This window comes from Rattus norvegicus, chromosome 6 (genome assembly GCF_036323735.1).
Source record: "Rattus norvegicus strain BN/NHsdMcwi chromosome 6, GRCr8, whole genome shotgun sequence".
Taxonomy (NCBI): Eukaryota; Metazoa; Chordata; class Mammalia; order Rodentia; family Muridae; genus Rattus; species Rattus norvegicus.
This window is the reverse complement of record NC_086024.1, coordinates 69,237,207-69,264,949: the sequence shown is the minus strand read 5'-3', so window position 1 is coordinate 69,264,949 and position 27,743 is coordinate 69,237,207. Positions and strand designations below refer to the sequence as shown.

General features: G+C 37.7%; 1 long non-coding RNA gene across 1 annotated transcript in view; it reads right to left on the bottom strand.

Moving 5' to 3' along the window:
* Nucleotides 1-5,169: 5,169 nt before the first annotated feature.
* LOC134479379 (uncharacterized) overlaps nucleotides 5,170-27,743 on the bottom strand; it is a 92,695-nt gene continuing 70,121 nt past the window's right edge. The window contains exons 2-4 of the long non-coding RNA XR_010052654.1: nucleotides 21,858-21,984; nucleotides 12,762-12,919; nucleotides 5,170-5,613 (exon numbers count right to left, since the gene is read on the bottom strand). This is a non-coding gene — a long non-coding RNA (uncharacterized LOC134479379). The remainder of the gene's footprint in view (nucleotides 5,614-12,761; nucleotides 12,920-21,857; nucleotides 21,985-27,743) is intronic.

The following is a 27,743-nucleotide window of genomic DNA, read 5'->3' as shown; positions in this document are numbered from 1 at the left end:
CAGGCTCTGAATGGGTGTTCCTTCAGTCTCTGTTTTAATCTTCAGAGCAGACATTTTTATAGCAACACTAAAAATTGCATATTTAAAAAATTATAATTGTCACATTATAACATAATTATTACTATCAAATTACAAAAGAGGAGTAAGAGTAGAATGTATTATTTACTAGAACTATTATAGGTAGCCAAGACATAGCCATGGTCTAAGCACATGGATTTTGCTTCAGAGTTCAGACTTTGCCAATGTGACTATATGACCACAAAGAACCAGCAAATGCTCTGTTCAAATATCCTGACACAGATTCCTGAAGAAGTCTTCATAATGACACAGAGTGTCTTTGATGAGCTCATATTGTAAAGGACATATGGCAGAGATGTTACACAGACACTCCCATAAAAAGAAAAATCCCATAAGGGCAATGGCATATGACTATGTAAGGAAGGGCAATGGCATATGACTATGTAAGGAAGGGCAATGGCATATGACTATGTAAGGAAGGGCAATGGCATATGACTATGTAAGGAAGGGTAATGGCATATGACTATGTAAGGAAGGGCAATGGCATATGACTATGTAAGGAAGGGCAAATGCATATGACTATGTAAGGAAGGGCAATGGCATATGACTATGTAAGGAAGGGCAATGGCATATGACTATGTAAGGAAGGGCAATGGCATATGACTATGTAAGGAAGGGCAATGGCATATGACTATGTAAGGAAGGGCAATGGCATATGACTATGTAAGGAAGGGTAATGGCATATGACTATGTAAGGAAGGGCAATGGCATATGACTATGTAAGGAAGGGCAATGGCATATGACTATGTAAGGAAGGGCAATGGCATATGACTATGTAAGGAAGGGTAATGGCATATGACTATGTAAGGAAGTGCAATGGCATATGACTATGTAAGGAAGGGCAATGGCATATGACTATGTAAGGAAGGGCAATGGCATATGACTATGTAAGGAAGGGCAATGGCATATGACTATGTAAGGAAGGGCAATGGCATATGACTATGTAAGGAAGGGCAATGGCATATGACTATGTAAGGAAGGGCAATGGCATATGACTATGTAAGGAAGGTAAATGCAAAGATACCCAAGCCAAAGGGCACATCATTGAGCATGTTCTAAGATAGAAGGGGATATGAAGAGACGAACAGGAAGGAGGAGAAGGAAAGAAGAAAGAAAGAAGAGAGAAAGGGGGAAAGAGAGAACACAGAAGTTTTTCACTCTTCAGGAAAGCATATCTTATCCAATCTGCATATTTTTTCCATATTCTCAAGTACAGTAATAGTATCCTAGTAAACAAGTAATCACAAATGCTAAAACATTTGCATTCTGGTCCTCCCTAGCCTGCTTAATCTTTAACAATCCATGCAGTCTTTCTTCACATCTCAGGTGTCCCATTCTTAATTTATTTCTGGCCATGAACATTGTACTCAGACACAGGTAGAATTTGGTAGAGTCTAATTTATTACTCAAGATCTAAGAAAAATCACTGTGTACTAACAAAGAAATCCACACTTACCTTAATTATAACCAAAAGAAGAACTATTAAAATAACTTCTCTGTGTATATGTATAAGACATTTACTCACTTTAAATGCATTTTGTGACTCTGTATATGATGGGTAGATATGTGAAGTATATTACTTCTACTCATTACAGTGGCAGTATGTGACGTTCTATTCCTTACAATGCGCAATATTAGATATTGTTGGTAAGTCACAATTAAAATCTTAGTCACCAGAATTAGGCAATAGGTGGGATCAGTGTTGTTATTTGTGGAAAAACTGGCTTCTGTGCCTCTGCATGGCTTCTGTCTTTAAAAAGACACATTTTTTTTGTTTCAAATATTGGAAAATAAAACATAAAAAAATTGCTTTCAGTACAACCCTACATTTGATCTTCAACCTCAAGATTCAGAGTTCAGTCCATTGACCAAGCAAATAAGGAGACCTCTGTCTGTCTGGAGAATATTATGGATCCACAGTGTCTTTCTGTTCCTGCATTTTTTTAAACAGACCATACCATTTAGTGGAGCCTCTGTCCCAGGCATTGCTTGTTGCCAGGATTATACTGGACATAGCCTATATTGACCTTTAGGAGCTTATGTCTATAGCAACTTACAAAGGATGCTCATTGGTCCTTTGAGTATTTATACCACAGAAATCAGTAAATTGTGGCCTCTGTCATAACAGTAGCCAACTGTGCCTCTATGGAGTAGGCAAATCAGCTTACTATTTCACTGCAGACTAATAGGAAGTTGACAACCTCAACTTGACAACTCTAAGAACAAAACTTTAGTGTATTTTGTTTTCAAAAGAGTAAGCAGCTGCACAAATCCAATGCAAAAAGTTACATTTTCTTGTCCTCTCTGAAGCTAATCCTCATTTTAAAATTCTTTATCTCTCCAATACAAGCCAGGTTATAAAAGCATTGAGGTTTTTAAATTTTAAATTACATTAATTTTATTTCACGTGTATGAGTGATTTGTCTTCATGTATGTCTGTGTACTTCCTGTAGAGGCCAGATGACATTTCTGTGCTCTCTTGGAAACATAGAGTTACAAGTGGTTGTGAGCTGTCATGAATGCTAGGAATCAACCCTGGGTCTTCTTAACCACAGTGTCTTCTTTCCAGCTTATAGCTTCTGTTTTTTTGTTTTGTTCTTATATGAAATGGCCCACTTGCCAAATGTGGGGTTTCCAATACGAGCTTCAAGTGAGAGTTGTTGCCAAGTTTGCTAAGGACCAATGGCCACTGAGGCACAAGTCCACATTATCCTGCAGCTGGAGTTATGAAACTCTTTCTTTAATATACGGCTTATTGAATTCTTACAGAAGAAGCCAGGAGTGAGGGATGAGAAGACTTGAGTCTAAGCAAAGACTCCGTGGAAAAGAAAGGCCAGGGAAGCCTTACTTTTAGCTCTGCCTCTTTCCTTCACTACAGCGGGTATTTTACTACACAGATTCCCGCTCTTCACCACTGTACATATTATGTGCAGAAACCTGTCTAACCCATGAGTTTTTGGTTCCATCCTGTCCATTTCCCATCCAAGGTCCATGTCCTGTGTTAGGACAAACAGACATTCCAGTGCTGGCTGTGACTAGCTAGGACTGCTCTCTCAGTTTAGGCTCTGTGCTGGAAAGCTGTGAACGTCTCAGGTGTTTTGTCTTGCTCTTCTGTATAGCCTTTATGAACAAGATGAGGTTCTGGTTTCCTTTTTCACACTCTTTACTTTTTTTAAATTGCATTTTTGACTTACATTCAAAATGCTATCCCATTTTCTGGTTTCTCCCCCAGAAACCGGCTATCCCCTCCTCCCCCCACTTCTATGAGGGTGTTCCCTCACCCACCCACCCATTCTCTCCTACCTTCCTGCCCTGACATTCCCCTGCACCAGGGCATCAAGCTTTGACAGGACCAAGGGCCTCTCCTCCCATCGATGCCCAACAAGGCCATCCTCAGCTACATATGTGAATGGAGCCATAAGTCCATCCCTGTGTTCCCATATGATAGTGGTTTAATCCCTTGGAGCTCTGGGCGGTATGGCTGGTTGATAATGTGTTCTTCTTATAGGTTTGCAAACCCCTTCAGCTCCTTCAGTACTTTCTCTAACTCCTCCATTGGGGACCCTGCTCTCAGTTCAATGGTTGGCTGCGAACATCCACCTTCTGTATTTGTAAGGCTCTGGCAGAGCTTCTCAGCAGACAGCTATATCAGGCTCCTGTTAGTATGTACTTCTTGGCACCCACAATATTGCCTGGGTTGGCTCATACTCTTGTGTCTTTTAATGATTTGCTGTCCAGGAAGAGAGGATCTGGCTTTTGGGGGGCCCTTTCAGAGACAAATTAATGCAACCTGAGAAAAGTCACCAAAGCTTTGTTTCCCCCTCAGTTAAAAACTTGAGAGAATATTACACTGTCATGGATCCTTGGCTTACAAAGTGTCCCTCTGCACACCTATCATTTGCTACGTGCTTGGTGTATGTCAGTGCTGCCCAAGGCTCTTCCAGACATTCACTCCCATATGTTGTGGGAAAATCTACAGAGATACAAAATAAAAATAACTTTTACCTTTAAAGCTTTTACAATCTAGAACAACAGTTTACCAATCTAAGCACCATAGAAGGAGCAAGAGAAAATTTAACTTTCTCTTGGAAGGATTAAAGGTGACAAAAGAAAGAGATCTTGCTTAAACTACCTCTTCCCCAAAAGTCTCAAGTCAAAACTAGTTTCCTTTTAAATACTATTAACTCTGAAGCTTACATTAATGAAAAATAGAAATGGAGAAATGAAGAAGCTGACTAACCTTTCAAATACTGGCCTGAAGAAACCAAGAACTTGCTGTTCTAACATTTTGTAGGGCACCAGTGGGCTAAGGCTGCAATGGCAAATGACTGGGGAGACTAGAACAACAGGAATTCCTTTCCAAAGTTCTAGAAGCTCGTACTCTGAACTCAGGTCTGAGTATCTGCTGATCAATTACGACCGGATCATCTCGCCTTGGCTTATGGGTGGCTTTTTACCCCATAATTCTTCATGAGTCATCCCTTCTGCAAATGTCTCTGCTAAACATCTCTTGCTACAAGGATACTAGGCATACTGTATTAGACTCCCCCCATAATGACTGCTTTCCCAGTTGCTTCTGTGCAACTCTAGCTGCAGACAGAATCACATTCAGAAATCCCTGGGGGCAAAGACTCCATACATGGATTTTAGAGAAACAATCTAGTTCAGAATGTCCACCAGCATGGAATTTCTCCTGCATTAGTAAAGAACTTGGCCATGATGCTGAGAATGAACTTTTTATGTATTTCTCAGTCAAATGACCCTTGAGAAAGGAAATTTTTATTTTTTTCCATTTACAGACTCTTCCATTCTGCATATGATGTTCTAATGGTTCACAATGTTTGGAGCTGTGTGACTGACTGTAAAGTGACTAAAGATTGAGGACTCATTACAACTGTTCTCATTTCAACTTAATTATAAGAAGGGATTAAGAATGAGATCTTGATATAATAATGTAAAGACTTTGAACAACATATTTGGGTCATATTCTTTCCCTTCCCCCAACTCTTCCTAGATATCCTCTTCCCTACTCATTTCTTGTCATTTACATTGCTTCAAACAAACAAACAAACCCAAAGAGGCCACTTTCTAAATTATTATTCTTTAATCTTTTTTTATAGTCCAGTCATTATCCCCCTCCCAGTCCACCCTCTGACTGTTCCTCATCCCATACCTCCTTCCCTGTCTCCAAGAGGATGTCCCCACTCTTCGGCTCCACTCCACCAGACCTCCCTACTCTCTGGGGCCTGAAGTCTCTTGAGGGTTAGGTGCATCTTCTCTCACTGAGGCCAGACCAGAGAGTTCTGTGTTGTGTATGTGTCAGGGACCATCATCAGCTGATGTATGCTGCCTGGTTGGTGGTTCAGGGTCCGGCTTAGTGGAGACTGCTGATCTTCCTATGGGGTTGTCCTCCTCCTCAATTTCTTCCAGCTTCTCCCTAATTCAACTACAGGAGTTCTCAGAAGAAGTCAAATTTTTAAAAAGCACTCAAACAAAATGGAATACACACATACATGCACAAACATGCATGCATGCCTGCATACACATATGTACACCCATACACACATGTACATGCAGAGAGACAGAGAGAGAGAGAGAGAGAGAGAGAGAGAGAGAGAGAGAGAGAGAGAAATGTAGTCTGTTCTGCTGTATTTTTTAATCTGTCTCATACTTGCTTATTCTTTCTCTTTTTCTTTGTACATAATACTAAGAACTATGATGGGCTGGGAGGAAAATGGAGAGGCAAATAGCCACAGTAACTGAATTCCTGAAGCTGTTCTCATCTGGCTGTCTGCTTACATTCTTTAAAAATATATTAGAAACTGTTAAAATAAGGCGTTGTAAAAATGGAAAGCTCTTAGCAATTGCTTTGTTTGGGAAAAAAGTCTTTCAGGAAATGTATCTTGCATCTGAAATTATGCAGGTTGAACATAGTACTTATGTTCATTAGAGTCCTATGAATTACAAGTTTTCTTTACCTCATCTATAATATGCCTGCAGAAAAGCTTAGAATTTTTGCCCTAAACTATGCCAGAAGAGACTGAGACCAAGGCTTTTACCCTTCTATCTTTAGTCTTTCCTGTCAACCTTACTCTTTTTATAAAACAATATTCTGCTTTTCTACATTTATTTTAAAATATGCTACCATTTTATTTTTGTTATATAACCCTCTATATAACTTAAATTCATTTTTAATACTATTTATAAAATAGTTTAGGCCCAGGCTCCTTCTCATGGTGTAGACCTCAAGTTGGACCAATCATTGTAAGACCATTGCTACAAGTTCTCCTCCACCATTACCCTTGTGAATTTTGCAGGCAAGACAAACTGTGGGTCGAAGGTTTTGTAGCTGGTTTGATGTACCAGGCCCATTGTAGGAAGTCTTTTCCAGTTATAGAACATAGACAGCTCAGGCTCCATTACTTAAAGTCCTCACTGGGGCCACTCTAATAGGTTCTGGGAAGTTTTCCACTGTACTATGCTTTCACATTGCTCTCCAAATGCCTGCCAATTCTAGTCTTATCTCCAAGTACTCTCCCTCCATACCTCCCCTGCCTACCTGATCTGTCCTCTTCCCATTCCCACACACCAAAGTTCCCACACAAAATCTATTCTATTTTCTTTTCCAGGTAGGTCCATACTTCTTATCTTAAGCCCTCTTTCTTAGCCTTTCTAGGTCTGTGAATTGTAGCATAATTATCTTTTTCTTAACAGCTAATGTCCACTTATAAGTGAATACATGCTATGCTTCTCTTTCTGAGTCTGAGTTACTGAACTAAGGATGATTTTTCTTTTAGATCCATCCTTTTATCTGCAAATTTCATGATGTCATTGTTTTTAATAGCTGAGTAATATTTTTTGTATAAATGTATCACATTTCCTTTATTTTTTGGTTGAGGGACACCTAGGTTGTTTCCAGTTTCTGACTATTCTTAATAAAACCATTGTGAACATAGTTAGGCAATTGTTCTTTGACAGGATGGAGCATCTTTTGGGTATAGGCCCAAGGATGGTATAGATTGGTTTTGAAGTAGCTTGATTCTCAATTTTCTGAGGAACCCCATATTGATATCCAAAGTGGCTGTAGAAGCTTGAACTCCAATGAAGACAAATTCCGTCGCACTACATCCTTGCCAGCAAGAGCTATCACTTGGGTACTTGATCTTAAGCATTCTGACAGGCGTCATATGGAATCTCAAAATAGTTTTGAGATGCATTTCCCTTATGTCTAAAGATGTTCAGAATTTCTTTAAGTGCTTCTCAGACATTGGAGACTACTCTGTTGAAAATTATCTTTTAAGGTAGATTATTTGGTTTGTTGGTGTCTAGTTTCTTGAGTTCTTTATATATTTTGGATATTAGGCCTGGTCAGATGTGGAGGTGGGGAAAAAGTGTTCCCACTCTGTAGGTTGAAGTTTTGACCTATTGACTTACAGTAGTTTTTCAGCTTCATGAGGTCTCACTTAATAATTGTTAATCTTAGTGACTGGGTTATTGGTGTGTTCTGCTCAGGAAGTTGTTTCTTGTGTCAGTGCATTCAAAGCTATTCCTTGCTTTCTCTCGCATTAGGTTCAGTATATCTGATTTTATGGGAGTAGCTGCAGAAACCCACAGCCAACTACTAAGCAGAGCTTAGGGAAATCTGAGAAAAAAGGAGGAGAAAGCCAGAAGACCTAGGGATACCATGAGAATGCAGCCCACAAAATCAACTAAGCATAAGTCACAGGGCCTCATAGGAGCAAAGGCAATAATCACATTCCCTGTATGTGTCTGAGCTAGGCCCTCTGCATATTTGTTATGGTTGTATAGATTGGAATTTTTACACCAAGTTTGCTTGAAAGGCATTTTTTTCAAAGAAAAATGGAGGAGGGGTGGATCTGGATGAGAGGAAAATTAACTGTGTGTGGGGGAGGGGCTGGGAGAAGGGGAAGGAGGGGAAAGTATGGTCCAGATGAAAAATGTATGACAGGAGAATAAATTTAAAAAGAAGAAGAAGAAAAATTATTCATGCATAAATACCTAAAATAAAAAAGCATCCCATTAAGGATACCAATTTTATAGGATAATGTGGGCAAAGAAATTATTCACTTAAAGTCTCATGTAATATCTTTTACTTTGCCATGTGGAACACCTCTAATTGAGACTTATTAGGTATGATCTAAAGCGTGATGTGGATTTTGTTTTTTAACCTCAATATTTTAAAACCACAGTGATAGGAAGTTTTAATGTGGGATGGTCCCTTGTAGACTTGCCTCACCTCATGAAACAATCTCCTGATATTAGGCAACATTAATGACTTAGTATTGTAAATGGCTCTCAATATCAGTGGCTTGATCCTACATGCAAAGTAGAATTAGAATTCGACCTTTTGAATTAGGAAAATAGTTGCTGGACAGATTTGTTTTCTCACTCTGATAACAAAGAGTGTCATTTTGCCTGTGCTCTCTGAAGAGGAAGCAGTTGTGAGTTGGTGAACACACATACTCCGAGCAAATGACAACTTGCTATATCTTTTATTAAAATTGTCGGATCTATTTCACTATATTAATAACACCAATAAAACAATAGTAATTGTCATACTAATATCTAGTACTATCAACTTATTGGCTAGTAGGCACTATGCAATTATTACTTCATTTAACCTTGAAAATGAGAGTGTTCTTCTATTATTCTAACTTATAGAAACAGAAAACTGAAATATTAGAAGGACCAGGGGTCATGCACCTAATAAGTAGCAAAATCAAATGCACCGTCTTTCTCTGAAGTAACTTTCATCATTTTAGCCATTATAATTTAATGGCCAGCAGACACCCTAACATATTATCTATTCATTTGAAAAGGAAATTTGTGATTTAGTATAAAAAAAAACAATTTCTATCTCCAAACTCCTTCTCTGAAACTTTTTTCTTATAAATATATAAAGAAAGGTAATTTTTATAAAAATGTAAATTGACAGGAAAAATGTGTTTCTCAAATGCAGGTAATAAGGGAAATGGGAAATAGGTATTCTGGAAGTAGAGAGAAATTGTGTTACAATATTAAAATTTTAATAATGCTGTATTCCTTGTCACCGATGTCATACATATGCCAGAGTCTTGGAATCACCCTTGGGGGTTTCATTTAGAATTGGCAAGGGAATCTTCCAACTTGAGTTTTTCTGTTTTCTAGACTTCAGTTATTTAGTTTGTCTGATTCTCTTTTTATTCTTTGATCTTTTATAGGCTATTTAAAGCTTTTGATTCCTGTTTTCTTCTGTATTTTCTTCTAAACTTTCATCCCAGAAGACTCCTTTCAGAATATGGGCATATTTTTAAGAAAATTGTTCAGGAGGTATACTTCCTAGAGCTCAAGTCTCAGGAAATGAAGTGGCTCTGTAAAAATCTAACATGAAATCACCTCTAGGTAAAGATCAAAATATAAAAAGACTTTCTGAATCTTTAGTCTGCTACTGCCTATCTTATTATTAATTTGTACTAGTTTTAATTTTCTTGAAAGACTTAGAAGCCTTTGAAAATTAAAATTAATTAAGATTTCAAGATCATTGTATGTTAGTGTCTGCTGGGGTGTACTCCTCCAATTTTGGGTTTTAGTTCATTCCAGATGTAGTCTAGTTGGCCAAGAAGAATAGCCATCCCAGAGTATCATGAGATGATCATTCTCCCTCTGCCAATCCTGTTGAGACTCAGAATATTTATTTACAAAATTCCTCAATAATTTCTGTCTTTGCATTGTTTGGTCACAAAGGAGATTGTGACATTTTGAATTTTCTACATATTTATTTAACCTAAGTAAATAAGCAGAAATTTTAAATAACTATTTAGAATCAACTTAAGTTTTTAGTCTTATACTTTTTTTTTACATCCAATGATTGTTTAAAATAATTTCCATTAATGAACTATCAGGTTTTGGGTTTAAGTCCTGATTCATGCCTAAATATTTTTAAAAACATCATGTCATGTGAAAGTGTACAATTTAGTGTCAAGCTTTACAACTTCCATTTTGAATGTAGTTCTATTCTAACTGTATAAAATTTCATTGAGTTGTATAGACCTTGGATATGGTTGTTTATTGTGTGTGACCTTTTTTCTTTATTAGCAAGTCTTTATACTAATGTTTATTCAATTATTAAAGGTAAAACTATGAAACTTAAAGATATCTGACAAAGCCTTTGAGATATCATTCATTAGGAAAATAAAACATAAACATATATCCCTAGCATTGTTGTTTTGGGTAAACTTGAAACAATAGCTTGGCATGCAAGGTTTGTAATTTAAAGCTTACCAACAGTGCTTCACTTCGATGTATGTTAATCATTATGAGCCATTTCTTTTTCTTTTTTTTAAGTTAGGTTGGAATGGGAATGCTTTTGAGAGGTTGAAGAGATTAAGTTAGACTGTGAGATGAAAAATAAGTATAAGCATATAAAAAACGACTGCAACTTAAAAAAGAATTGAGAGAGGCATCTTATAAACCATTGTTTTATTCATTTGTGGCTGAACTGATTTCATCTTCCATAAACATGTGGGTCTATTCAGTTATTGTAGTCTCCAGTAGTTGTTGACAGCATGGCATTCTTCCCCTTAAATGAGGATCTAGCCATTAATTACTAGAACCGTGTCTGAAAGCTGCTTGATCGAGCACCTGATCTGCTCATGGCTTGTCTCCAAAGCTCTCCCCATGCGCTGCATTTTACAAAGTACAACTGTAACAGCATGGCAGGTCTCCAAATTGCACTCAAGTATAACCTTTTCTTTTTTTTTTTAAATACCTTTTTAACAAATGAAAACTTAAAGCTAGTATAATACCCAACTATTGTTTTTAAAGTTTACTATCTATGTGGATTAATACAAGCCTCTTTTTTTATAACAATATATAAGTATATTATATGTGGATATACAATACAGTAGTAAAAATAATTGTTTTTAAAAGTGAGGTTTCTGTTTATTAGCTGTGTGAGTATTGGCATTCATGACCTGACTAACATCTCATACATACCTTGTGGTTTTTCTTTGAGAATCAGGTATGAAAATGTTTCAAAAATATTCTATCAGGTGAGGAGTGTTCAAGCATTTGAATGTTGACATCTTGGTTTCTGAAGTAAACTCATGAGAACGCCATACTAGTATGTTGATCTTTTAAATTCCACAGGGAATTAGTGTCCTTGTCCTCTTGGTTCATATATCATAAAAACTTAAATTGGCATTCCTCTTTTGTCTTTAACACTCCATCTCCTCTGCAGCACCACCCCCAAAACATCTTAAATATTTACCAGATGAAAGTAATTCAGGAATCAGGACAAGGTTTTCATGGATGAGGAGAAACACTTGAGCTTAGTCTGTCAAGTCAATTGCAGGACAATTCACAACTTTGATAATTTGTAACTGGCTAATAGTCTCATTTGGTTTCTTTTGAAAACTTTTGTAACAGTAGGATATTTGGGCAAACATACTTTTGAAATAATTAGTCATAAAATTATTCCTAGCAAGTCTCATTTCCTAAGGATAGGAGGAGTACTTGCCATGTATGAATAGAAACAATGTCACTTCTCACAAAATCACCCCTGATACAATATTCCCAGCTACATCAGGCTGCTGAGCTTTCTGTAGAAATTGTTTGAACATCATTCTTTCTCATTTCTTTGTTTTTCTCTGCATGATCTCCCCTTTGCTACCCTTTGTGCCTTAGATTTCGATTACACTGCTGTGTTATTCTTCAACCTTTTTACATATTTATTGTTCCATAAACCTAGATGTTGATTTTCTTTCATAGTTGATTTAATTTATTTTGTGAGTTTGTGTTCAATTTATGGATTTTGAGATAAATCTCTCACTGGTTCTTTACACTATAGACTGCATAAAATCTGATTTATACAAGTTCACTTTGTTTTTGATGTGAAGGCAAATACTGCATTTGATTTGCCCTTGGTCACATGGGGTTATCAAGAAGAAGGAATGTTCTTGATACTGGTTAAATTGGTCCTTTTTGATTTTCAGTTGAAGCAAAGAAGAAGGGAATTGACATTTGCCTGAGTTTGATATTTGAGCTGACTCTAATCTTTGATTATTTTCAAATGTTTATGTAAATTTGGGTCTCTCTAAGCAATCAACATTTACAGCAGAGCAGGCTTTGTAGAAAGAAACTACTATACTTAAAGAGAACAAAAAGATTACCATCTCAAATTTACAACACTCTTCTGAGTATTGTACATAGACAGGTGCCAATGGGATAGTATACCATCTTGGGGACACATTTTTATCATTTGGGCCTTAAATGTTGACTAAAAGTTGCAGTCTTTCTGTCCAATTTTCAACAATTTTCCCTGAGCCTTAGATACAAGAATGTTTGGGGATGTTATTTCTACCACTCCCACCACTTTTCTATTATCTTGATCGCTATTTTCTCCCTAATTTGAGCTCCCATTTTTCCTAATCTTTCATTAAATATGCTTTCATTTTCGTAAACATAGCATAGCTTAGAGAAATGCAAGAAAGGCAAATACAAACTCAAAATGTGGTGTTTTTCTATTTGAAGAACTGAAAATATATTTTCTAAAATAAACATCTAGGCCATCCCATTGTTCAGATGAATCTGTACTTCACAGCTGGAGTCATAGTGTACCAACATGATATTTTTGTATATGTATTTAATTTTGTCAAACAGGGTCTCATGGAGAATAGACTGACCTGCTGCTTGCTACGTAGCCAAAGGTGATCTTGAACTCCCAGTCTTCCTGACTTTACCTTCCAAATGCAAAAATCACACAGCGTCAGCATGTCTGTCTCAGGAGAACATTCTTGAAGGCGACATCAGGGGTTTGGTGGGAGTAGAGGTTGATAAAATGCTGAAGGCCAAATAGTAAATTCATGTCATTTTTAGCTGGTAAACAAATAGAAGGGATAAACTTATAAACATTCTCAGAATCCCCTGATCTGGAATCTGAAGACAATTATCAGAATATTTCCACAGGTAGCTAGTGAAACAGTAGCAGCTTGTAAGGATGCATATCTGTAGATTTGCTTATGCCTGAAATGATGATGGAATTGATTTACTTTGTGTGCAATATTGCCTCTCACCTGCAGCAAGAAAAAATAAAGTCCCTCCTGAGTCTCTCTCAACTAGATCAAATTCCTAACAGTAAATGTTTGACTGTCACATTGTGAAGAAGCTTTCTGAATGCAAACTCAATTTTTACACTAAGATTTCTCAACGGATACTCCACTGTATTTGTGATGTCTAAATTGCTCCTCCAAATGAAATTTGCTTCAGAAGTCACCAATGTTGGCTTCGTAAGGTCACTTGAAAATTTTATTTTCGGGATCCTTTTGAAAAGAGGGGTTTCCTAGGAAATGGCCAATGTGTGTTGGCATGTGGCACTCTGGCTCAGCGGACATGGTGCTCTTTGTCTCCTAGCTTGCCATCCTGAAGCAAACACTGTTTGTTAGAAAAGATAGTATGCTGCTTCAAACTTGAAGGGGAGGGAAGGAAGAAATAGCATTTTCTCAATATAACCCTCTGTGATAACACCAAAATGTGGGACTTTATGAATGCTGTTTGAGAGATTCCATTTTTTGATAACTTAGAAATTGCATTTTTGGCAGGGTGGTTTCAAAGAGGGAACGCCGGGGCTTTGATTTTGTCCTCCGTTTCTATCTGCAACTTTAATCTGTATAGGGAAGGCTCTCTTTGACATTTGTAGCAGCATTCCTGAGATTGATGCTGCTGTCTATTATTACACAGGAGAAGATTTGATACTAAAGGTTCCCGCAGCTCCCGTCAGCTTTCTATAGCAGGTCTGCTCTCCTGACATTTAATGTCCCTTAAGCCCGATATGGTCTGATAACTTCAACATGCCAGCTGCTTTGTGAGGAAATAAAGAACCACCGTGTCCTTGATTCTTTGTAGGGACTGTCACCACCCACATCACCACCTACCCATCACACTTCCCTATAGCATGTGCAAATTAACAAGTACAGGGAAAGTGCATTTCCCTTGCATTCCTGCTGTTGTGAACCAAATGCACCAAGAAGAGATCAGGCAAGACAAAAGTAATCTCCTTACATTTGACTAAAGAACCTAGCATGAATTAATCCACTCTCTGAGGCATCTAGATAATCTTCCTGAGGTTGAACTTTGCCTGAGCTGAGATGGAAGAAATATTCCTACACCTCAAATAGCAATGTTTCCATGACTTTTTAATTCCTGTGTCCGAAAAGATGTGCCATTTCTGTAATTGTCTTAGCTAAAAGGAATTAAGGCTATCCTTGTAACAGTTACTGAGACGCTAAGTTGGATTTTTGTGAAACAAACCTGCCTCTCCACACTTCTGAAGAACTGTCATTTTATCGACTAGTCTCCATTCAAGGAATGAAAATTCTTCAATATCCCCAAATAAAATTTTCCAGAACATGTAATTAATTTAAAAAACTAAGGTTTTTTTATTTTATTGTTCATAATATGCTGTTGTATGTGTGTCTGAAACATATCTGTTTATATTCATGCAAGAAAACGTGGGACATACTTAAGAAAACAATGAGAGCATTGACCAGAAGAAAGCAAATAAAAGAGGAGAATCCTGAGTAAGATAGAAATCAGAACACTTGACTTACATTATTTTTACATTACTTTTAGTTGTTTAGCAATTTGAATGTGCATGGCCATGTTTATAGGTTTTTTTTGACTGCAATGAATATTTATTTGCAAACAAAGATGGACAGATATATATATAGTGGGACACGCTGTGACATACTATAGCTTCTACAATGAGATGTGTCCTATGCTTTAAAGTGTTGTTTATGCTTTTTATTTTCATATTTACTAAATTGGGTATTTCTTATTTACATTTCAAATGTTATTCCCTTTCCCGGTTTCCATGCCATCATCCCCTTAACTCCTCCGCTTACCCTAATATATAGGTTTTCCCCTCCCCATCCTCCCCCATTACCGTCCTCCCCCCAAGAATCCCATTCACTGGGGGTCCAGCCTTGACAGGACCAAGGGCTTCCCCTTCCACTGGTGCCCTTACTAGGCTTATTCATTGCTACCTATGAGGTTGGAGCCCAGGGTCAGTCCATGTATAGTCTTTGGGTAGTGGCTTAGTTCCTGAAGTGCTGGTTGGTTGGCATTGCTCTTCTTATGGAGTCTCAAGCCCCTTCGGCTCTTTCAGTCCTTTCTCTGATTCCTTCAATGGGGGTCCTGTTCTCAGTTCAGTGGTTTAAAGATGGCATTCGCCTACGTATTTGCCATATTCTGGCTGTGTCTCTCAGGAGAGATCTACATTCAGTTCCTGTCAGCCAGCACTTCTTTGCTTCATCCATCTTATCTAGTTTGGGGGCTGTGTATGTATGGGCGACATGTGGGGCAGGCTCTGAATGGGCATTCCTTCAGCCTCTGTTCTAAAACGTTGCCTCTCTATTCTCTCCCAAGGGTATTCTTGTTCCCCTTTTAAAGAAGGAGTGAAGCATCTACATTTTAGTCATCCTTCTTGAGTTTCATATGTTCTATGCATCTAGGGTAATTCAAGCATTTGGGCTAATAGCCATTTATCAATGAGTGCATATCATGTGTGTTTTTCTGTGAATGGGTTACCTCACTCAGGAAGATACTTTCCAGTTCCATCCATTTGCCTATGAGTTTCATAAAGTCATTTTTTTGATAGCTGAATAGTATTCCATTGTGTAGATGTACCACATTTTCGGTATCCATTCCTCTGTTGAAGGGCATCTGGGTTCTTTCTAGCTTCTGGCTATTGTAAATAAGGCTGCTATGAAAATAGTGGAGCATGTGTCTTTTTTATATGTTGGAGCATCTTTTGGGTATATGCCAAAGAGAGGTATAGCTGGGTCCTCAGGTAATGGAATGTCCAATTTTCTGAGGAACCTCCAGACTGATTTCCACAATGGTTGTACCAGTCCGCAATCTCACCAACAATGGAGGAGTGTTCCTCTTTCTCCACATCCTCACCAACATCTGCTGTCGCCAGAGTTTTTGATCTTAGCCATTCTGATTGGTGTGAGGTGAAATCTCAGGGTTGTTTTGATTTGCATTTCCCTTATGACTAAAGATGTTGAACATCTCTTTAGGTGCTTCTTTGCCATTAGACATTCCTCAGCTGTGAATTCTTTGTTTAGCTCTGAACCCCATTTTTTAATACGGTTATTTGTCTCCCTTCGGTCTAACTTCTTGAGTTCTTTGTATATTTTGGATATAAGGCCTCTATCTGTTGTAGGATTGATAAGGATCTTTTCCCAATCTGTTGGTTGCCATTTTGTCCTAACAACAGTGTTCTTTGCCTTCAGAAGCTTTGCAGTTTTATGAGATCCCATTTGTCGATTCTTGATCTTAGAGCATAAGCCATTGGTGGTTTGTCCAGGATATTTTATCCAGTGCCCATGTGTTTGACTTCCTCCCCACTTTCTTCTATTAGTTTGAGAGTATCTGGTTTGATGTTGAGGTCTTTGATCCACTCGGACTTAAGCTTTGTACAGGGTGATAAGCATGGATCGATCTGCATTCTTCTACACGTTGACCTCCAGATGAATCACCACCATTTGCTGAAAATGCTATCTTTTTTCCATTGAATAGTTTTGGCTCCTTTGTCAAAAATCAAGTGACCATAGGTATGTGGGTTCATTTCTGGGTCTTCAATTCTATTCCACTGGTCTATCTTTCTGTCTCTGTACCAATACCATGCAGCTTTTATCACTTATGCTCTGTAATGTTGCTTGAGTTCTGGGATAGTGATTCTCCCAGAAGTCCTTTTATTGTTGAGGATAGTTTTAGCTGTCCTGGGTTTTTTGTTATTCTAGATGAATTTGCAAATTGTTCTGTCTAATTCTATGAAGAATTGGCCTGGAATTTTGATGGGGATTGCATTGAATCTGTAGATCACTTTTGGTAAAATGGCCATTTGTACTATATTAATCCTGCCAATCTATGAGCATGGGAGATCTTTCCATCATCTGAGATCTTCTTCAATTTCTTTCTTCAGAGGCTTGAAGTTCTTATCATATGGATTTTTCTCTTGCTTGGTTAAAGTCACACCAAGGTATTGTATATTATTTGGGACTATTATGAATGGTGTCGTTTCTCTAATTTCTATCACAGCTTGTTTCTCCTTTGTGTAGAGGAAGGCTACGGATTTATTTGAGTTAATTTTATACCCAGCCACTTTGCTGAAGGTTTTTTATCAGGTTTAGTAGTTGTCTGGTGAAACTTTTGGGATCACTTAAATATACTATCATATCATCTGCAAATAGTGATATTTCGACTTCTTCCTTTCCAATCTCTATCCCTTTGATCTCCTTTTGTTTGCTGATTGCTCTGGCTAGGACTTCAAGAACTATATTGATTAAGTAGGGAGAGAGTGGTTAGCCTTGTCTAGTCCCTGATTTTAGTGGGATTGCTTCACATTTCTCTCCATTTAGTGCCTCTGTCTTCGTCTTCCCAGAGGCCCTATATAGTTTCCTCTTGAGCCAGAAATGTGGACAAAGGTGGGCAGGAGTGACAGTGTCTCCTGCCCTACAGTCTCAGGAGTGCCCACACGTCTGGGTGATGAGCTCTTTCTCCCACAAGGTTTTGCAGCAGCATGTTTATAGTTTTTATTAGGAATAAAACTTCTTATTAGGTATCTCACATTATTAGCTAAGATCTTGGAGACTGGGGTTACTGAGTTAAGCCACAGGTCCATGAGTTTTACAGCTGAGTCATAGAGTGACCCTACTGTCTGTGTAGAGATGTTTTTTATCTCATCATAAATCATGGAGGATGCTCAGTGATAAAGACTTACATGTTCAGCTCAAATATTCTTCCAGAGGAACGTGATATACTTGAAATGAGAGCAAGAATGCTGCCCCAATTTCTCAGCATGAAGACTGATTATTTTTTAAATTTTCTGATATTATAAACCCAAGATAACAGTTTATAAGAATGCTGTTTTTCAGTCTATTGCTCAAGAGGAAAATTAACCTTTCTCATTTTATCAGCTTGAGAACTATTCAAATCCAATAACAATGAAATAATAGGATGTGAATTTTCCAATGTTATACTTTTGGCATTATGTTTTTTGTTTTTTGTTCTTTTTTAAACATCATTGCACTGTAGTCAACATGAAAAGAATGCATGAGTTGTACAACCCAGCATGATAGAAACATGTCATAAAGCCTTTGTATAACCAGATGTGAAAAGTGACATATCTTTGAATAATATGTACTAAGAAATATAGTACCATGAAATGAATTAGTAACTGATTGATAAGCTAAAAAAACAAAACAATAACAAAAATAAATATAACAGGGGTTAGTATTTATTTAGCAAAGACATCATACCAAAGAAGTTCTATAAAAGTGAATTTAGCCCAGAAAGTTGTCTGACTCACTCTGTAACAATAGCACCCGTTTTTTGTTTTTTGTTTTTTCTTTTGTTTTGTTTTGTTTTTTGAGGGATCATAGATCTCCCTGGACAAGCTAAGCCATAACTGATACGATGGCATGGATGGCTTTACTTTGGTTTTTTTGAGCTAGGTTCTTACTGTGCCACATAGAGATCCTTGAACTTCTACCACAGCTTCCCAAGTGCTGAGGTAACAAAGCATGCAGCACCATGTCCTGGTACTTTCAAATTAAGTCTCTAATTCAGGTAACATGGATCAGTGGTTAGTTTGTTCTTGGTGACATTATAGCACCAGCCTGATCATTCCACAGACTTTATCAGCTTGGTCCCTAGTATAAAGAAAGACATAGAGTCAGGAAAGACACATGCTACACAGTTTGAAAGGACTGGGGAGGTAGCAATCGGATGTAAATCATAATTTCAGTGGGTAACTTATCCACTGGTGTATGTAAGAACAAATTATTTTCAGGGTTTTAAAGTTTTAGAAGGAAAGAAAGAGGGAAAATATCACAATATTTAGATGAGAGGCAGTTCCTTCCTACTCTTTCCAACATACCAGGTTAGATTGTTTCAGTCCTGTTCCGTGAAATACTTTCACAGCCCCATTTCTATGGGGAACATGGCTGCTGAGGAGAGTTTGCTGAATGACCCCTTCATCCAGTTCTCCTGCCTGGCAACAGAGGTCTGATGAATACAGCTTAATCCTGATGTTCCTGTCACCCTACTCTGCTCCAGAACTCTGCACATTCCAAAGGGAGATCATGGGGAAAATAGTATGGAATTTATAATCCCAATGCTTCCTTGGGTCCCCCTCATTGGGATGCTTTTGTGCTTCCACATCAATTCACAAATGAAAGACGAAGCCAGGGAAAAGGCACCAGCTCTGACCCAGTTCTTTCGGCTTACTCCGCCTTTGCTTTTTAGATAACCCTAATGAGGTAATGTTTTTAGGCGAACAGAGGAGTTTCTAAGTTCCACAGCTATATAAATAATTTAGCAACCTTTAAAATGAGTTTGTATTAATGCAGTCAGGGCTCCCTGAGTGTCGATAATAGTAATTTTACTTTCTCTACATTTCTACTGCTCTAAATCTCCTCTGTTCATTACTATACAGGGATTGTGTTTTAAACTCAGAATAATTCTCAGCCATTTCCTGCGATCTTTTTGAGTCTTCAAAAAAATCGTTTTGGTATTCATATAATATATATACATATACATATATACATATATTCCAATATATATCTCCCCATATATATATACATTCCTATATGTATTTTCATGTATATATTCCAATATATATTCCTATATATGTGTTTGTGTGTATGTATGTATGTATGTATGTATGCATATGTATGTATGTATGCATGCATGCATGTATGTATGTATGTATATTCCTTCAGATAAACTACAAGTTGGACCTTCCTGTGTGGTGCCTGGTTTTGGAGTTCTTATAGGCCCTTAGGGCTATCCAAGAGAACAGTAATTCCCCCCTAGGGTTTCAGTCCTTTACCTGGACTTATTCAGTGTTTTTAAAGACAATTTGCAGATGAGACCACTGCTCTCCCTTTAAAGTGGGTTTATTGGCCTGGCATCCCAGGAATTTGCCCAAGTTACTTTGTGATGGTTGTCTGATGCTAGCCCTCACAGTGGGGTTTCTCAGGTATAATAGAATTTTACTTCTAAGGTGGCAGACAGGCTGCCTAGCAAAGACTCGTGCAGAGAGGCTGCACTATCCTCCCCATCCGATGTCTGTACTAGGAGTCTTTGATTAGAGCACTGCAGCTGCTGTACTTCATTATTGTACATTTTAGAGTCAAGTTCGACTCTGTCAGTGGGCTACCCCCTAATGCGCAGTACTCACTGTGATAATAGCTAAGGATATCACAGCCAGGAGGAGTGTACACTGCCTTCAGAGTAACACTATTCTCAGGTTTACGTGCAATTCTAAAGAAGAAGAGTGCTACCTTACAGATTAGCTGTGAACCATGGTTCCTAAGGGTTCATGTGAGAGTCAGGGGTTTGTCACTATGATTTATGCCAAAATTCCCATTGTATTTTTTCAGTCCCAGGAGAGCCAGGGCTGAGCACTATGGGATTGATTGTAGCACATCAAAGCACCATTTATGTCACTCCTGCAATCCTTCCCTTCACTCACAAACATTGGGTGTTTTGGGAAAGAACCCTAGGATTTGCAATATATGTTAAGTCTTTACCAAATCAGTAATTTTAACCACTCAGGCAATGAGTATGAGAGAAGTCACATCAAATGGCCAAGATAATAGGCAAAGTATGTCACTTAGCAATGACATGGCCAGCTAGAACCACGGGTATCTCATTTTTTTGTTGTAGCTCTGTGTGAAACCTCTTTGTGTTCCTGACTTATGACAAGAAAATGCGATTTGCTGAGTGATGAGCCTTTTAGGACTATGCTTTTCAGAAGGACACAACAACCCCTTTCCCTAAGCTGTACCTATCTTACCCTCTCCTTTAGAGTATTCGTTTTCTTCTATGTTCTTAGAAATCAATAACTGTGTTCAGGCTACACACTATCCCCAATGTCTCTTTCTTTGTATACATGTGTGTGTGGTAATTCTGTATTCTCGAGACTTCTACATAAAAGAGAAATATGTAAGTAATCAGTAGTATATCTAGCTACTACTTGTCTAATGAGTTCTAATGACAATTTACACTTACTAGTATTATGTATTGGATATCCTGCAAGGATTTTATATTATAGCTATTTTTAAAAACTACTCAACAGAGGGTTTGTTTTTCTCATTTTAAATATCATGAAACTGAAATCTACAACTGACACAGTTTACATAGTTTGTTCAGAATATATCCTTTCAGAATATACCCTTGAAACAATGGGATTCTGTTGTTTGCTCTTTTTGGTCTTGATTTCCCATCAATATGTCTAAACTTATAAAAGATGTTGACCCTGGCTTATTCTCATTAAGTTTCATAATTCACCATAGCATTGGTATACACAGTTGATCTAAATGATGACTTCATTTATACATCCACTCAAAGGATATGGCCTTAATTTATTAAGACCTCTGTTGCATATCCAGTGAGTGTTATTCCACTCTCAATAGCACCTCCTCTCCCAGAATCCTATTGCTTCTGAATTATATTCCGTCTTACAATGAAACCATTACCTTAGTCTTCACACTTACACATTTTCTTCTGATAGCTCCATCTTTGGCCCATCAGGTCTGTAGTTATCAATGTCATCATTGTCATCTTTTTACCCCCCCCCCCCAACTTTTTATTAACAAGACCTTTTACTTTCTTGTTGAGCGTACTCTGAAAGATCAATTTTTGTGTTTCCACATTTCTTCAGTCATCAATTGTCCCCAATATTAGTCATCTAGAGGAAAAGAACTTACAGAATGAGGTCGAGATTGCCCAAAAATGGCTTTCTCTCAAAAGAAGGTCCAAGAATCCAGTAGTTGATGAGTCCATGTGGTTGGATATCTCAGCTAGTCTTCAGTACAAAGTGGAATCTTGAAAAGTCTGGGAGTGAGAAAAAGAAAAAAAGCAAAAGGGGAAGGAATGGAATTGCTAGGGAGAGCAAGAGTAAACAAACAGGGAGAGAGTAAGCTTCCTTTTCCCATGCCTTTTATGTAGACTGCCAGCAGATGGTGTGGTCCTGATTAAAGGTGTATTTTCCCAAAAGCTCGATATTATAAGTGGGTCTACCCACTTCAAATGATTTAATTAAGTCAAAAGCCCACACATGTCTGCCCAGCCATTTGGGTTTTAGTTAATTACAGATGTAGTCAAGTTGACAGCCAAGAATAGCCATTTCACCCTTTAATTCCCATTTACCATGAGTGTTTCCGCTCCGCTTCACACCTTAGACTTCTGGTACAATGGTGAGCCAGTTTCTTATGCCCTCTCAGTAGCCTATTTCTTCATAGTACTTGTCCCTTGTAGTAATTATTCGGTTGATGGTTTCCCTTCCCTAATGTTTAAGCTATCCAGAAGTATGTGACTGTTTTCCTTATATATTGGTCTTTCTTATTTCTAGATCATTACCTACCCCTAGCCCAACTCTCCTGCAAAATAAGATCAAAACAAAATAAAATATGCCTGTTTCTTTGTCTGGTATGCATGCTGTATGGCCATATGCTCTTTCCTCTGTTGCCTTTGCTGTGTCAGACTTGGAATGTGTCCATGCTATCTGAAAAGTAATTCTGGTTCACAGTCACTCTCAACATGCCTCCAATTCTTGCCATTTGTGTCCGAATTACAAAGGCAAAGGGGTCATGTGCGCCTCACCCTGTCTGCCTTTCCCACTTAGCCGTTAAGCACTACATCTCAGTCATCCACTCACTTGCCATTCCCTGTATCTGGTCAACATGTAGAAATTGAACCATCTCCAAATTTCAGTTATGAATAGGAAACCTTTACTTCTGGTCTTACCTTCTTTTATTCTGCCTGTTTACCTGTGCAAGTTTTGCTCCCACTACAAGGATCTTTGATGACATCTATATTTGATCCTACAGATAAATTCTCCTACTAAAATTGTTATGTTCTTCCTTCTACCAGGATTATACAGACTTCTTCTGTATCCCTAGTTCTGCCATCTCCAGTCCTTGTGCTCAGTTTCTAACCTATGGGTGTACTTACCAATTATTCCTCTTGCACCTGAATGGTATCATCTTAGTTACTAAGGAGTTTCATTTTAAATTTCTGTCACAGTACCCAGCCTTTCAATTCTTTCTGGAATTTCAAATACATTTCTTTAGTAAGTTTACTGTCCCACTTTCAGTATTAACTGTTTCTTTGTTTCTCCAAAGCTCCCATACTCTTTATAACGTCTCATTTCTACTTGGTGATTTTACATTCTATTAAATTCAGAAATTAGAAGCCATAAAATGAAAATGACTCCTCTATGACCAAAATCTCCACTATCATCCTCTTACTCCCAAGTGATGGAAGCCTGCTCTGCTCACTTCCTTGAAAATGTATCTCATACTTTTGTCTGAGTTCTATCTTTTCTGACCTGTTTTAGGTACTTGCTTCTACGCTACTTTTAAAATTCTTTCCTTCCATATAGATTGTTCCTAAAATGTCAGAAAGCACTGTCTGATGGCTTACATCTTTATAATCACCTTTAATATTTTAGTTCTTTTTAACTACTTCTATTAGTGGCAATTCACTAGTGTGGAAACTGATATTGTCAACAAAAAGCATTCAGTTTTCCTCACTGTTTTTCTTTTCTGTTCTCATTCTGAGCATATTTGTCTCTATTTGTATCCATTCTAAGCTTTTTCCTTTTGGATACCCAAATCTCCAATTTCCTCATCCTTATATTTCTTTTCCTTTACCTTGTTTTTCTCCACAAAGCATCTGGAGAATCCTATGTCTCATAAACACATTGGATTATATTATTCCCTAGTTTAAAATATCCAATTACTTCCATTTTGTGTAAAAACAGTACTGTTGTGCTCTTATCGAAACATTAATAAAGACGGAGAAAATGAACCATAGACATTTCTGTACTCAAAAGACTTAAAATGTTTGAGACACAATTGTATTCAACAGATATTCACAAAGATAATCACCATCATTTGGAGTATAATAAGATGAGAATCTAATGTGATTTAAAGAATATTATAATAGTTATTTTTCTTGTAGAATAATACTAAGCTTGGGTTCTTGTGGGAGAATCATAGAAGTGAAGTTTTGAGGCATCTGAGAGCATTGATGAAGGTCTCTTAAATCATTAAAGTCAGGTTCATGGGTCTGGAATGTTCAGATTTTGATGGATAATTCTGAGGTACTACTGGAGAGAAAGATAGTAGATAGTCTGCAAAACTCCAAAACATGTTTAGATTTTATTCTATAAACAAGTGTATATAATTGAAGGATTTTATTTAAAATTAAGTTTATCTTTTAATAAAACATTCTGCAAACTACATGAAGATGCAGACATTATTTATTATAGAGTTCTGAGAAAGAAGATACATGGAATTTAGTAGAAATATAAGACAATGTCAATGAAGACATTTTAGAAGTTGGGTTGACAGAGCGTGATGGTTGATTGTATTTTGAAGACTACTGTCAGGAATAACAAATGAGTATGTATCTCAAGTTTATTATGGGAGTATGTGGTGCTGGCCTGGAGCTGAGAAGGGGTGGATACATGCCTAAAACCCTGAATTGTCTCATCCTGAGACTGGCAGATGTTTGGCTGCTCCCTTACCTCGCTTGGGCATCAACAGACCCCAGCAGATTGGCTTCACAGACCCAGATATGCCCGATGCACATTGCAACTGATAAGCTGATGTATCTCCAGGGTTATGAGGCCAAGTTACTGTTTATTTGACTACTGCAGCTGGAACACGCTGGGCTGGACTTCCTTCTCTATGACCTCATGAGGCTCCTTTCCCTAGATCCTGCTGTCCCTGAGTATGTAAATGAAGCATCCTCAATATTTTTGCCCCAGCCAATAAATTATCACCACTTTAGTCCAACTGGCCATTCTTCCTGGGTATAAATAGCCCCTGCCCCCTCTTAGTAACTGAGCTATCTTTTAATATAATTCTCTTGCATATTTTCTCCCCCATCCTACTCATTAACACTGGATCCTTGGATTGGCCAGTTTCTGAAGTTTAGCACAGCAGAAGCTTGTTTGAGAAATATAGTAAGTTATTGTTCAGACACTGGCATTAAGATTTTGTAAAATATCTGTATATGAGATTAAGGCATAAGAAATTTTTGACATATCATCTTCCCCAAGCAAACACATAGTTTATCAAATGTGACTCCAATTTTTAAAGTGTTCTAAATCTAAAAGTTGCCCATGATATCTCCTAGTTTTATCATAAACTAAAGTCTCACTATTGCTCTTCTAGGTTACTGTATTTTAATCCACTTCTAATCCTCTTAATAATCTCTAAAGCAGATAGAGAAATATTTTTAAATATGAATTCTGCAATCCCACATCCTTGTTATACCTTACTGTAAAATACATCCTCACCATTGAAAAAGTGTTCTAAGAGCCTCTGTCTTCTTCCTTAAAACTGTATCTTATCTCTCATTCCATCATATAGGCCCTGCTCATTGAACTCCTTCCTGTTTATTAAGTCTTTGCTCCATTATCTGCCTTGTCCCTCCTACCGTCTGTGACAAAGTATCTAAATGACACTTGGGTGACTTTGTTGGTAGGTGTGCTGTGATACTCAGAGTGGAGTTATTTCCAGGCATATGTATATGACACACAAGAGAATGTACTGGGTGACTTTTGTTTGTACATGAGAATGCAATTTTGTGCCATTACACATTCTTTGGGAGCTATGATGCAGAAGTGGTACACCAGCAGGAAAGGGGGATATTGCTGTATGAATAAAAGTGCTTTATTGCTTTGTTCAGAGGAAACAGCTGCTGGTTAACATATGCCTCCTGATCTTGATTGATTGTGGAATGACACTGTGAAAATTGTGGCTGTGATCATTTCAGAGCACTGAGTAAAGAGAGAGCTATCAAATGAAATAATCCTTGCTTTACCACACTTGACATTTCTGGCTTTTGAGGTGAAAAGTAGCCACTGAAGATTTTACAGCAAAAATTTAAAGCTCTGTTAATGTGGGTGTAATAAGACTTTATTAGACTTCACCAAGAAGTACACCTCAGCAACATTAACAGTGCCTCAGAGTTGCAACCTATTACTTTTAAGGTACAGTTTTTAATGCTGAAAAATAAAAAGGTCTCAATTAAAGCAGAGAAGCATGAAGAGTATTTGGAGAAATTCAGTAAATACGTAGTTTAGAATTCATGAAATTCATTGAATGATTAGAAGCATAAATTAGAGAGTATAAGAAAATTTTCTCAACCAAACCTAGCATTTCCACTTTAGGAATCTCATGAAATGATCCTAAAATGACCATAATAAGATCTCATTTCTGTACATATTCAATGCAGTGCATGGTTACTTGCATGAAACTCACATCAAAGTGTCCAGTAAATTTCATGGGGGAACCAGAACTCAAAGAAGCAGAGAAAATAATATGTTCATGAAAGAAAACAGAAAAATAGAGAAAAATGATCACAGCAAAGATCATTAATGTGAAAAGTAGGAAGTGCTGAGAGATGGAGTTTGTGAACATATTATGCATTCTGGATGCATGAATATATGAGGGTGGGGTGCTAGAGGCAGAGCTAGTTAAAGATATGGGTTGCAACATGAGGGAGAACAAGGCAGTGAGAGCAGAAGATGCCAATGAATTTGGTGGCTAGACTTGAGTGATATTAATCTAAAGTTAAAATCAAAAAGAAAAGAAAAGAAAAAGCTGATTGAAGGTAGCAATATACTAATCATGATTTTCTTAATGGGAGGAAGAATCCTCTATCCTTTTCAAGCTTACAACAACTTAACTCCTAAAATACTATGCCTTTTATAAACATGGAAAAGTGTGGTAACATCATAAGTAAGTAACATAAAGGTGCCTGACACAGGCAGGCTGTGTGTGTGTGTGTGTGTGTGTGTGTGTGTGTGTGTGTGTGTGTGTGTAGGGAGAGAGAGAGAGAGAGAATGCCTTTTCCTTATGTGGCAAAAGGGTATGGGGCATGTTTTAGGCTTGGAGAGTGGTGAGAATTTAACGGGTAATTATCTGCATTGAGAAAATGGCTTTGTAGTTCTCAGTGCACTCAGGTTCTTGGTAGATCTAAATGTGCTATGAAGTGGTTAATGAAGTGATTCAAATGGAGAGAATGCATGTCTGTGGAGCAACCAGCCATAAATGGGATATCTTTATCATACCATTTTTTCCTCGAAGTTCAGTGACCACCACAGAACATGGGGCTGAAAGACCATAAGGTCTAGAGATCTGGAAAGACTAAACAGCGACAGTGTCTCCTGGACATAATAGGACTGCTGCATTCACTAACTCATAACGGCAGTGGCTCTCTGAACAAGATCTGTACAAGATCAAACCAGTCAACATTCCAACATGGAAAAGAGGATCTCACTACTCCCCAGTTCTCACTGAGGAATTACAACAGTTCTTGGCTCCTAGGGGTAGGAGAAGCAGTTTTTTCTTTAAAGGATATAGCCTCTGGTAACTTGACCATGCCACATTACACAATATCAATATATATTTAAGCAAAAGAAATTTCACTCTTTGAATTAATAAAACAAACAAACAATCACAAAAGAGAACATAAAGTTAAGAGGGACCTGTGGAAGGCGGGAAGGCAGCAACTAGGGAGAGTGGTATGGATTAGCAAGCTCAAAATACTTCTTTTTTTTTTTTTTTACTTCTTCT